The sequence below is a fragment of the Acipenser ruthenus genome, chromosome 1, assembly GCF_902713425.1.
Source record: "Acipenser ruthenus chromosome 1, fAciRut3.2 maternal haplotype, whole genome shotgun sequence".
In the NCBI taxonomy this organism is placed as follows: domain Eukaryota; kingdom Metazoa; phylum Chordata; class Actinopteri; order Acipenseriformes; family Acipenseridae; genus Acipenser; species Acipenser ruthenus.
Window position 1 is genome coordinate 77,450,100 of NC_081189.1, and position 13,902 is coordinate 77,464,001.

Genomic DNA, 13,902 nt, shown 5'->3' on the forward strand with positions numbered 1-13,902 from the left:
ATAAAAGTGATTTTTATGCTGGTACTTTTTCAAATGTTGGTGGCCTGGGATTGATCCTAAAGAATGTTTGTTTATTTAAAGGAACCCATCTCAGGCTGTTTATTTTAGGTTGAGAGATTAGCCAGCCATAAGCACCAAAATAACACAATTAAGTTACTTGGCTAATGAGTTGCCTTGAGGAATGTAGCACTTAAGTGTTTTTTTTTTTTTTTTTTTTTTTTTTTTTTGGGGGGGCCAATGTTTACATTTACACCATTTTTTTTTTCTATAACGAATATGACTTATAGTTCATTTGAACACAATTACAAAACATAATCTATTCAAATTTATTTGTCAGAATTTAGATTTTTGAATGAAGTTTAAAAACTGAGATTCGGGAGAAGGGACAATCCTCAAAACACATCGCTAACCTGATAATCAGGAAGTTTAGCAAGTTTAACTAAACAAATTCTTATGCAGTTCTTCAATAAAAAAATAATAATACAAAAACACATTTATATTCATTTAAGTTTAGGATGTTGTCCTGACTCGCTCAAGTCTTCATAAATACATTTCACTTATAAGCTGGTGCCGCTGTTTTTTACCACCTCACTCCATCTGTAAAGAATTCATTTTTCCTAGTCCCTTGAACTTCCATACTATATGTTTTGCACACATGAGACTAATACACTGTAAATGGCACACTGTTGATTCTGTCTCTTAGTTATGAACTCTTTTTGACCCGAGGAACACTGGATAATGTTCTATAAAGTGGTGTGGGAGTCCGGAATTACTAAGAGTAATCATATTGTTTTCCTCTTTATAATCCCTTGCTGGTGATACATATCCTTGGCAGGGGATATAGGGGAGATAAGCAGACATATGTTTTGCATCTATCTAGAGAACTGCTTGTCCCACTGTGATACAATTTGCTAAGGACCTTCTTATAGCACAAGCTTCATGATCTATATGGAGGCTATCTCCATAGGCTGTCTGCCTGTAGGTCACACATCTGTGAACATAATTTAGATCATGTAATCAAATAAACTATAAAATTATATCTTTAAAGTATACTGGAAGCCATAATCATGATACAGTATTTCATGTTAGATTTAAAAAAAAGTCACAGCTCTGTCAGCTTTTCATTAAGTACAGTATAGAGTCAATTATCTGAACTAATTGGGACCAATACTAGTTTGCATAATCGATTGTATGGATAATTAAATAGGTATTAATAACAATTACTGTACCTTTAATAATATATAGAATACAGTAACACACAACTACTTAGTACACAAGGTCACGAAAATCGTGAATTTGAAGAAAAGTCTGAAATCTTGGAAATGGATGTAGAAACACTTTTGGTTTGGCTCTTCGTGTTTTTCCTTTAGAAAATACAGTATGTCTTGCATTGAAAATGCAAATCTGTGAGTATCTATAAATTGTTTGGTTGTGTACACACAGCATTTACGTGTAGCTATGTAGGTCAGTGAATGAGATAGCTGAGCAAGCAAGCATGTAAATCAGTGATAGCTAAAATGCAAATAAAATGTGAGTGAGCTGTTTTCTGGAAAGACAGACGAGCACATGTATCGGAGAACACAAGACTTACAAACATGGTGTTTGTTTCAGAATCATGCTGTGCAGCTTCACTATTTTCTGTACGGGACGCTTCGTGTCGCAGCCCTTTTGACTGCGCAAAGTGGTCGCAGCTGTTGTTCATACTTTAAATACTGACTGCATTCGCGAGATTGGATACATTTACATTTAAGTAGATGTGCTGAGTTTGTACCTCTATACAACAGGATTAAAAAAAATCTAAAGCAACGCCATTGGTACATCTGTCCTCTCAACCAACAGAGAGACATGGGTATGTGAAAGTGAGAGATATTTCAGGTATTTTAGAATGACAGGTGAAAGGTTTGATGATCTGTGAAGGCTGTACGCCTTTACGCACGTCGCACGTCGCTGCAAGGTTGTAGATTTTTCCACAGGGTCAGAGACCCTCAACTCCAACCAGAAATTATGTCTGAAGTATGTACTGTAAGTTTTGTACTCTAAAGTAACTTTTAAACTTGTCAGTTGTCAAAAGCAATAGTCTTTATGTTATTGGTTTTGGTGTACTATTTAAAAGCCTTTGTGTATGTTGATGTAGCTAAAGCTACATTATTTGGTGAACTTTCTGTGAATTCTTGGTTTATTACTGCACCTCGCCCGTAAAATGTACTAAAATTTACCGTGCCAAAATCGTAGACTTACTGATGATATATAGTTAGTAACCTATTCTGTCACATTAAGCATACACAATTACAAATCTTTACAAATCATTAAATTAATGCAATTCACTAAAACTTTTAACACCTACAGTTAAGTTAATTAAATACTGAAATATAAACGTAGGGGACCTACCATATACCAAACTTTGAAAATCAATACAGAACACAATTCAGCACAACTTTGACACATTACAGAACTTTAGGAATCATTAAACTTCAAAAATGCAGTAAAATGTTTCTATAGTTTGATACTTGCTGTTAAGGCATTGTAATAACATGCAATTGAAATGAATACAATAACAGTTCTTGTCTGCTCAATAACATAGACAGGCTCTCCAACCCTTACTGATGAAATAGAAGAAAAATCAAGAACGAGGTGACTGTTTGTTTTAAATTGCTTAACTGCAACAATTTAAAGCACACAATGCTCCATCTAAGGTTTTGATGGTCTGAATAATTCTGTAATTTGCTTCAGTCTGCTGGTCCTTTTTTTGGCAGATAAATCTTGTAGCTGTTTTAGCAGCAGAAGCTGTGCGTAATACACCACACGTAATCCATCATGTGATTACAGGTGTGTTCAGTTGATTAGACAGTACGGTAATCAAAGATCGGATAATTGACTCTACTGTACATGGAAAACTACAAAGTGGTATGTAAGTCAATATGTTAATGTAACATTATTAAGCAGGTTTCATTCGACTTTATGAAGCAAAATGTGTTTATTCTCTAGGGTGATGCAAATCTTTTGGACATAGCTGTATACAGTCAGCACTGTTTATATATATATATATATATATATATATATATATATATATATATATATATATATATATATATACAGTACTGTGCAAAAGTTTTAGGCAGGTGTGAAAAAATGCTGTAAAGTAAGAATGCTTTCAAAAATAGACATGTTAATAGTTTATATTTATCAATTAACAAAATGCAAAGTGAGTGAACAGAAGAAAAATCTACATCAAATCAATATTTGGTATGACCACCCTTTGCCTTCAAAACAGCATCAATTCTTCTAGGTACACTTGCACAAAGTCAGGGATTTTGTAGGCATATAGTCATGTGTATGATTAAACAATTATACAGGTGCTAATGATCATCAATTCAATATGTAGGTTGAAACACAATCATTAACTGAAACAGAAACAGCTGTGTAGGAGGAATAAAACTGGGTGAGGAACAGCCAAACTCAGCTAACAAGGTGAGGTTGCTGAAGACAGTTTACTGTCAAAAGTCGTACACCATGGCAAGACTGAGCACAGCAACAAGACACAAGGTAGTTATACTGCATCAGCAAGGTCTCTCCCAGGCAGAAATTTCAAGGCAGACAGGGGTTTCCAGATGTGCTGTCGAAGCTCTTTTGAAGAAGCACAAAGAAACGGGCAACGTTGAGGACCGTAGACGCAGTGGTCGGCCAAGGAAACTTACTGCAGCAGATGAAAGACACATCATGCTTACTTCCCTTCGCAATCGGAAGATGTCCAGCAGTGCCATCAGCTCAGTATTGGCAGAAAACAGTGGGACCCTGGTACACCCATCTACTGTCTGGAGAAGTCTGGTCAGAAGTGGCCTTCATGGAAGACTTGCGGCCAAAAAGCCATACCTCCGACGTGGAAACAAGGCCAAGCGACTCAACTATGCACGAAAACACAGGAACTGGGGTGCAGAAAAATGGCAGCAGGTGCTCTGGACTGATGAGTCAAAATTTGAAATATTTGGCTGTAGCAGAAGGCAGTTTGTTCGCCGAAGGGCTGGACAGTGGTACACGAATGAGTGTCTGCAGGCAACAGTGAAGCATGGTGGAGGTTCCTTGCAAGTTTGGGGCTGCATTTCTGCAAATGGAGTTGGGGATTTGGTCAGAATTAATGGTCTCCTCAATGCTGAGAAGTACAGGCAGATACTTATCCATCATGCAATACCATCAGGGAGGCATCTGATTGGCCCCAAATTTATTCTGCAGCATGACAACGACCCCAAACATACAGCGAAAGTCATTAAGAACTATCTTCAGCGTAAAGAAGAACAAGGAGTCCTGGAAGTATTGGTATGGCCCCCACAGAGCCCTGATCTCAACATCATCGAGTCTGTCTGGGATTACATGAAGAGAGAGAAGCAACTGAGGCTGCCTAAATCCACAGAAGAACTGTGGTTAGTTCTCCAAGATGTTTGGGCCAACCTACCTGCCGAGTTCCTTCAAAAACTGTGTGCAAATCTACCTAGAAGAATTGATGCTGTTTTGAAGGCAAAGCGTGGTCACACCAAATATTGATTTGATGTAGATTTTTCTTCTGTTCACTCACTTTGCATTTAGTTAATTGATAAATATAATCTATTAACATTTCTATTTTTGAAAGCATTCTTACTTTACAGCATTTTTTCACATCTGCCTAAAACTTTTGCACAGTACTGTATGACTGGAGAGGACAATCATAGTGAGAAACCATGGCCCACAATTATAATTCCCAAGGGGTCTTTAGTTTCCCACTATGAGCCGAGGTCTGCAATCCATATTTGTTTTATGAAATAGTCAAGAAAGTAAGTGAGGCAAGGTTGTGTACTAAATATGATTTTATATATTTTGTTTAAATATAGCTGTTACAGAACAAATAAATAAATTACTTTGTCTCTGTGGCATAGAATTCTCAGAGGAGTGTTGAGTTTGTGAACGTCGTAATTGTTTACATCGTCGAGTTGGATTTGTTTGAATTATAACCGCCTCTCCAGTTATGATAAAACTTGCTAAGCGGTATGATATTGTGAGTATCAGTATTTTGGGGTATAGCGAGGTATCTGCCAATCTGTCTGTATAACTTTTTCTATTTTAACATAGCAGGATTGTTGGGAATTGTTTAACTTTTGATTCTGGATTAAACAGCTCTGATATTATTTTGGCAGAATGTTTAAGACACTTGTTTATACATTACACCCTCGCTATAACACCCTTCATTATAACAAACCTGGACCCCATTGGTCGAACAGCCTATGAGCGACAGGCACGGACCACAGGTGCTGCTTGTGATTGGCCGTGGAGTGGGACAAGGTGGTACTAATGGAGCTAAAGACCAGTGACAGGGGGAGTGTTTGTTGTTGTGAGAAGCAGAGAGAGAAGCAAATAAACAGACAGTATTGTTCCACCCTGAGATTCCTTTGAAAAATGAATTTGTTTTATCGGCGCTTTTTGTACTGCGTTTGAATTATTTAGCAAATTGGATAAAGCAAAGGCAGAATACTGCATACATGAGACGAACAGGTACCTGTCGTTCATTCTGATTGTCCTTTCGCTATAACAAACCCTCGATATAACAAACAAAAGGCTCGCACCTCAACAGGTTCGTTATAGCGAGGGTGTACTATATATATATATATTAATTACTGTTTTTTTTTTTATTTTAGGTGAATGCAGTTCCAACGTCACTATCTCTAAATAATGATATCTCTCAAGCAACTAACTATGGCTTTTCTTGTTCAGTTCCTCTGAGTGAGTCATATGTAATAGCACAGCAAAATGGCAATCACGGTAACCACCTGGAGTCACCAGTTATTGCATTCTCAACACAGATGAATGCCAAGCCAATCACTGATGAGTTTGAACACTTAATCAAATCTATGGCACAGGTAAGAGATATGCCATGCCAGCATGATTATAATTAGGACTTGAACATTTTTTTAGCAATTTATTTAATTAAAACATCCTGAACCCTCATGACTGAAATATCATGTATAATAATTGCAGAATAAACATACAGCACATGATCTTAGACTACCTTATCTAATTGGGGTCTGTGAAACCACCCGCAAATGTTAAAGTGGTTACATTTTACAAGACAGCAATCATAGGTGTGGATGACAACTGTCTAATCCCTTATAAAAGTTTACCATAGTAAAAGCATAGTAAAGAAAAATGTATTCATTTTTCCTAGTCCCTTGAACTACCATACAATATAATTTGCACAAATGAGACTAATACACTGTAAATGGCACACTATTGATTCTGTCACTTAGCTATGAACTCTTTTTGACCCAAGGACACTGGATAATTTTCTATAAAGTGGTGTGGGAGTTTGTAATTACTAAGATATGATATCATATTGTTTTACTCTTTCTAATCCCCTGCTGGTGATACATACCCTTGGCAGTGGATTTAGGGGAGATAGGCATACATATGTTTTGCATCTATCTAGAGTCCAACTGTGATACAATTTGCTAAGGACTTTTTTTAGCTATAATAATACTTTGTAAAAATGAATTGTTCCTCAGGTTTTATTTTTTAGTGTCAGTTTAAACATACAGCACATGATATTGGACTACGTTACCTAATTGGGGGTCTGTGAAGAACTTAATAATCCTGTTATCCCTACAGGGCAGAGATGTGGAGTACATTGAGCTGGTAAAGCCATGCAGTGGAGGGCTGGGGTTCAGTGTTCTTGGTCTGAAGAGCGAAAACAGAGAAGAACTGGGGATCTTTGTGCAGGAAATTCAGGAGGCAGTGTGGCACATGGGTAAAAAGTTAAAAACTAGAAATGTATAGACACTGGGTTTTAAGTTTTTTGTAAGCTAAATAAAGTGTGATTCTATTAGCTGTTTTACGTTCGTCTGTGACATTATTTTTACAGCGCCAGAAAGCTGAAAGAGGCAGATCAAATCTTAGCCATCAATAGACAAGCGCTTGATCACTCATCAGCAAGCACTCGGCATCCTCCAGAAAGCCTCAGAGAAGGTCCAGCTAGTTATAGCGAGAGGTCCCATCCCTCAGCTTGTCAGTCCTATGGTCTCCCGAACACCATCTACAGCAAGCACAGTCTCTGCTCACTCCAGCACTGTAAGTACTCAAACGTGATCTGTTTAGTCATGCCTAACTGTTCTTTCATTGGAAAACACATATCTAGCAATACATAAGCAATTTCAATACTTGAACTTAAATGTAGTTAAGGCCTGGATTCATACAGTTCATCTGCATGTTTAGTGTGCCAGTAAAGGCTATTAATGACAGCATCTTTCCGTCACATTCATAAAGCCAAATGTACAGTGCCTTGCGAAAGTATTCGGGCCCCTTGAACTTTGCGACCTTTTGCCACATTTCAGGCTTCAAACATAAAGATATGAAACTGTAATTTTTTGTGAAGAATCAACAACAAGTGGGACACAATCATGAAGTGGAACGAAATTTATTGGATATTTCAAACTTTTTTAACAAATAAAAAACTGAAAAATTGGGCGTGCAAAATTATTCAGCCCCTTTACTTTCAGTGCAGCAAACTCTCTCCAGAAGTTCAGTGAGGATCTCTGAATGATCCAATGTTGACCTAAATGACTAATGATGATAAATAGAATCCACGTGTGTGTAATCAAGTCTCCGTATAAATGCACCTGCACTGTGATAGTCTCAGAGGTCCGTTTAAAGCGCAGAGAGCATCATGAAGAACAAGGAACACACCAGGCAGGTCCGAGATACTGTTGTGGAGAAGTTTAAAGCCGGATTTGGATACAAAAAGATTTCCCAAGCTTTAAACATCCCAAGGAGCACTGTGCAAGCGATAATATTGAAATGGAAGGAGTATCAGACCACTGCAAATCTACCAAGACCTGGCCGTCCCTCTAAACTTTCAGCCCATACAAGGAGAAGACTGATCAGAGATGCAGCCAAGAGGCCCATGATCACTCTGGATGAACTGCAGAGATCTACAGCTGAGGTGGGAGACTCTGTCCATAGGACAACAATCAGTCGTATACTGCACAAATCTGGCCTTTATGGAAGAGTGGCAAGAAGATATCCATAAAAAGTGTCGTTTACAGTTTGCCACAAGCCACCTGGGAGACACACCAAACATGTGGAAGAAGGTGCTCTGGTCAGATGAAACCAAAATCGAACTTTTTGGCAACAATGCAAAACGTTATGTTTGGTGTAAAAGCAACACAGCTCATCACCCTGAACACACCATCCCCACTGTCAAACATGGTGGTGGCAGCATCATGGTTTGGGCCTGCTTTTCTTCAGCAGGGACAGGGAAGATGGTTAAAATTGATGGGAAGATGGATGGAGCCAAATACAGGACCATTCTGGAAGAAAACCTGATGGAGTCTGCAAAAGACCTGAGACTGGGACGGAGATTTGTCTTCCAACAAGACAATGATCCAAAACATAAAGCAAAATCTACAATGGAATGGTTCACAAATAAACATATCCTGGTGTTAGAATGGCCAAGTCAAAGTCCAGACCTGAATCCAATCGAGAATCTGTGGAAAGAACTGAAAACTGCTGTTCACAAATGCTCTCCATCCAACCTCACTGAGCTCGAGCTGTTTTGCAAGGAGGAATGGGCAAAAATTTCAGTCTCTCGATGTGCAAAACTGATAGAGACATACCCCAAGCGACTTACAGCTGTAATCGCAGCAAAAGGTGGCGCTACAAAGTATTAACTTAAGGGGGCTGAATAATTTTGCACGCCCAATTTTTCAGTTTTTTATTTGTTAAAAAAGTTTGAAATATCCAATAAATTCCGTTCCACTTCATGATTGTGTCCCACTTGTTGTTGATTCTTCACAAAAAATTACAGTTTCATATCTTTATGTTTGAAGCCTGAAATGTGGCAAAAGGTCGCAAAGTTCAAGGGGGCCGAATACTTTCGCAAGGCACTGTATATGCCCTTTTTATTTAGCCCTAATATGTCCCTCTCCAAATTAGCATACATACTGGCTGATTCATAAAGGTTTAATGTGCCACTAATTTGCTGCAATGTGCTCTTAAATTACTGTCTCCTAATTTATGCTAGTAGCACAAGATGCAATGCCTCGAACATGTTTTTCCTAATGAAAATAATGACAATAAGTGTTGTTTCATACTGATATTGAGTATTTTTAAAGAACAGAACAGCAAGCTTGCTTTAAATGACTGGGCTTTACAAAGCACCTTTTTACAATGCTATACAGTTTGTAATATTGTCTGTTTTATTTATGCTTTACTGACGCTTTCCAACCAGCAGATGGCATCACAAGTATGTCTAACACTAAATGAACAGCACGTAGGTACAGTAGAACCTCATTTATCCACACCCCATTCATCCGCTACTTCAATTATCCACGGCTCCCTGATGAGCTGTATCTCTGAAATACAGTACATTATTGTCAATGTAGACTTATACCCGCAGTGCACAGACACACACACACACACATATTTAGTGCCAAATTGGACAACAAATAACCGTGATGATGACAGTGGCAGTGAGGAAGTAGACGCCAAGACAGCAGCGCTACAGATGCGAGGATTCATGTCTTGGTATGAACAGCAGAAGGATTCTGTGAAATTAGTTCTCTTGAGGCAGTTACTTAGTGAAGCCGAGCAAACATATTTTGCCTCACTGAAGCAAAATACTATGATGATCTCAAGGTTCAAAAGAACGACTTGCAGCAGTGAACTGTTTTTTTTACAAGCAAAAAAAAAAAAACATTTCTGTTGGTACGTATATTGTTGAAATGTAAGAGAAGTTAAAATTAGACAGCAGGCTTGTTTATTTAGTTGTAAAGTAAAAATAAATAAATAATAGAATTGTATTTTTTGTTTGAAATCCCAGCAAACTAGCAACACTTAGATACCATTATTTAATATTAATGCATAGAATAAATTAACGATAATACCTTGTGATATTTCTAGCTGCTAGACACACGACTTAGTTTATAGGAAAATTGTGAGCTTTGATGAGCTGAATAACTTATTCCCGTCATAAAATGTATTATGATCTTGTAGCTTTATAGTATTATTTTTATTTGTATGTATGTATTTATTTTATTTATTTATTTATTTATTTTTGGTAACAGAAAACTCTAGGGAAATGGGGTTGGAGGTGTATCACATTTTGATAAGATTTTGCTAGGCGTAACATTGTAAAAGTAAACTCATTTTAAAACATTCTTCTGTCTTTGTAATATACTGTATTGCATACATCTTAAGTAAACACTAATTTGGTTTACATTACTAGTTTCTGTATTTTACAGTATTCATGCATTTTAGTCACACGCAATGACACCTCATTTATCCATGGATTTCACACATCCATGGACCTATGTCTTCCCAGACACAGATAAACGGAGTTCCACTATATTATAACAATAACAATAATTATAATTAGGGCTTCTGTTTTTTGGTTTTTATTAATTACATTTTCAGGTGCTTATTTTTAGCTATTTTTTGAGTTTTATGTAAATGTTTTTTTTGTTTTGTTTTTTTCAGGCCTTTCGTTTTTTTATATACTGTATAAAATTATTGTTTTCGGTTACTTTTCAAAATGCTTTGGCGTTTTTTTCTGTCAAAATATGTATAGTAGTAACTTGATAGTACTTGCACATTTAAGTTGTACCTTCTTTCCTTTGCTGTCTTCCACAACGAAATCCTAATGGTCATGGGCACATTCTTCTGGGGTTTTTGTGTGTAGGCGTTTTTTTTACATTTCACCACAAGCATCCATTTCTAATTGTAATCTTGTTTTAAATCCCGCAGAGTCTCCAATAGAAATGTAATTGCTGCCACTCAGTAGTTGGGGTGGGTTTAAAGTATTCAGAACAAATCAATGATATAGGTACAATTCCGGAAGGAGGGACATTGCACAGCTGCACTGGGAAAGGTCTTTTATTTTGTAGCAAGGATTACTTAAAACTGCATATTCTAATATTCACTGAGGTCCAACTTTAAAATCATTTTAATTGACTATTGTACAAGGATTCTGCTAACTGCTTGCCTCACTCTGTAATCAGCCTCTGCAGATCCATTGGCAACATGTGGAGAGAATAGAGTTGGTGAATGATGGCACCGGTTTCGGATTTGGAATTGTGGGAGGAAAAACAACAGGCGTCATTGTGAAAACAATATTGTCGAGAGGAGTAGCTGATCAGGTATGGCTGTATTATAGAAGATAAAACCCTAAGCATGTGTTTGGAAACAAGCTGCACAGCTAATATGCTTGCTTAAACTGTATTTAAATAAATTAAATAATTAAATCAATTAAATACATGGTGTTACGGTACATTGCAGTATAATGTAAATGCAATATGTGGCCAACCTCCATTCAAATACTAAACAATATATGTACAGTCAACCCTCTTTATACCACTTGTTAAAGGCCATGGGCAAAAACGGGCAATAAGCGAGGGTGGCGTTATAGTGAGGGTCAAAAAAACAAAAAACACACACACAACCTTCGATTAACAGTATATGCCTAATCCCCGTGCCTAAATACAATTATACATTTTAAACACTCATGCTCATTACCCGCATTATATCCCGTGTACCAACTACAATACACCAACATTAACACACTACATACAACATAAAACACAAAAATACTCACAGGGGCGGGGCACATTGCCACACTTCCGCAGAGGGTCCAGGTGAGGGGTCACTTGGTTGGCAAGCCACAGGCAGGTGGGAGTTTTAGGTTCATATCCCAAACCAAACAGTCAAGAAGAAATTACAGGAAAACTAAGCTGCTGTTGACTCAAGTTTGTTAGTGGTAGATTGTTTTACCTTTTGGTTCCACAAGGTCAAGGGTTTAAGACCCTTTTACCTCATTCAGCTTTGGGTCACTGCTCATCTATGGAAAGATTTTAAATGTTGATTCCAGTAAGAAGATAGGAACTGCACATGTATTTTTCTCAGTCCTGCCTTCTCCCAGAATTACTTGTGTGAGTAATTCATACAAAAGTAGATACCGCAAAGTGATTAGGAATTAATTGTTTTTCTATAAGTGATGTAATCAGAATTTTGTTCTTTTTTTTTAATCACATGGTGAATGCAATTCAAGATTTAGTTCATTTTTAGGGAGGGTTTTAGGGAGGGTTAGGTCGGCCAGGGTGTCCTCGGCTCACCGCACACCAGCGACCCCTGTAGTCTGGCCGGGCACCTGCGGGCTTGCCTGTAAGCTGCCCAGAGCTGCGTTGTCCTCCGACGCTGTAGCTCTGAGGCGGCTGCACGGTGAGTCTGCAGAGTGTAAAGAAGCGGGCGGCTGACGGCACACGCTTCGGAGGACAGCGTGTGTTCATCTTCGCCCCTCCCGAGTCAGCACAGGGGTGGTAGCGGTGAGCTGAGCCTAAAAATAATTGGGCATTTCAAATTGGGGAGAAAATAATAAAAAAACTAATTGGCAACAACTAAAATTAAAAAATTAATAATAATAATAATAATAATAATATCTTTATTTTTATATAGCGCCTTTTAGGTGGTGGACCACTATCACAAAGCGTTTTACCGAAGTAGGCTGTGAACTGTGCATTATATGCAGAGTCACTTACAATAGGACATTGATTTAACATCTCATCTGCAGGTTAAGTGACTTGCTCAGGGTCACACAGTGAGTCAGTCAGTGGCAGACGTGGGATTTGAACGGGTGACCTTCTGGTTACAAGCCCTGGACTTTAACCACACTGCCTCCTTAATCACATAACAATGCAACAATTCTAGGAACATGTCATTGTTGTAGTTTGTGTATATAAAGTTCAATAATATACCAGTATGTGTACTAATGTATATTTACAGTGTTTTTTTTTTCTTTTGCTGTTTTTGTAGCATCTGAGCTGAAAGTCCTGAGAACTGTTGAGTTTACAAAGGTATGTTTTATGTGTTAAAACAAAAAATACAGTAGATTAATTGCTGTAAAATACATATGGGTATTTAAGTAAATTATCACCTTAATGAATGAGTGGTCTATTTTTCCTCCAAAGCGCGTGCCGTCAGCCGACCTCTTCTTTTACACTGCAGACCCACCGTGCAGCCTCCTCAGAGCTACCGCGTTGGAAGACAACGCAGCTCTGGGCAGCTTACAGGCAAGCCCGCAGGCGCCCGGCCAGACCACAGGGGTCGCTGGTGCACTGTGAGCCGAAAAAACAAATTAATTACAAATAAAAACCTGAAAAGTCTTCATTAGATAAGTATTCACTCCCTTTGCTATGGCACTCCTAAATAAGCTCAATTGCCTTCAGAAGTCACACAATAAGTTAAATAGAGTCCATCTGTGTGCAATAAAAGTGGCTCACATGATTTCAGATTAAATACACCTGTCTCCATTTAAAGCAAAGATACTACCATTAAATACACCTGTCACCATTCAAAGCAAAGATACTACCATGACCAAGGAGCTTTCAAAACAACTCCGGGATAAAGTTGTGGAAAGGCACAGATCGGGGGAGGGGTATAAAAAGATTTCAAAGGCATTGAATATCCCTTGGAGCACAGTCAAGTCGATCATTAAGAAGTGGAAGGTATACAGCACCACCCAGAATCTGCTTAGAGCAGGCCGTCCTCCCAAACTGAGCAGCCGGGTAAGAAGGGCATTGGTCAGAGAAGCCAGCAAGAGGCCAATGACAACTCTGAAAGACCTACAGTGTTCCATGGCTGAGATGGAAGAAACTGTCAATGTGTCAACAATAGTTCAGGTACTCCACAAATCTGGCCTGTATGGAAGAGTGACAAGAAGGAAGCCATTTCTGAAAAAAGCCCATGTAAAATTCTGCTTGGAATTTGCAAAAAGGCATGTGGGAGACTCTGAAAAGATGTGGCAAAAGATTCTGTGGTCCGATGAAACAAAAATTGAACTATTTGGCCTAAATGCAAAAGCATTATTTCTGGTGCAAACCCAACACAGCACATCAC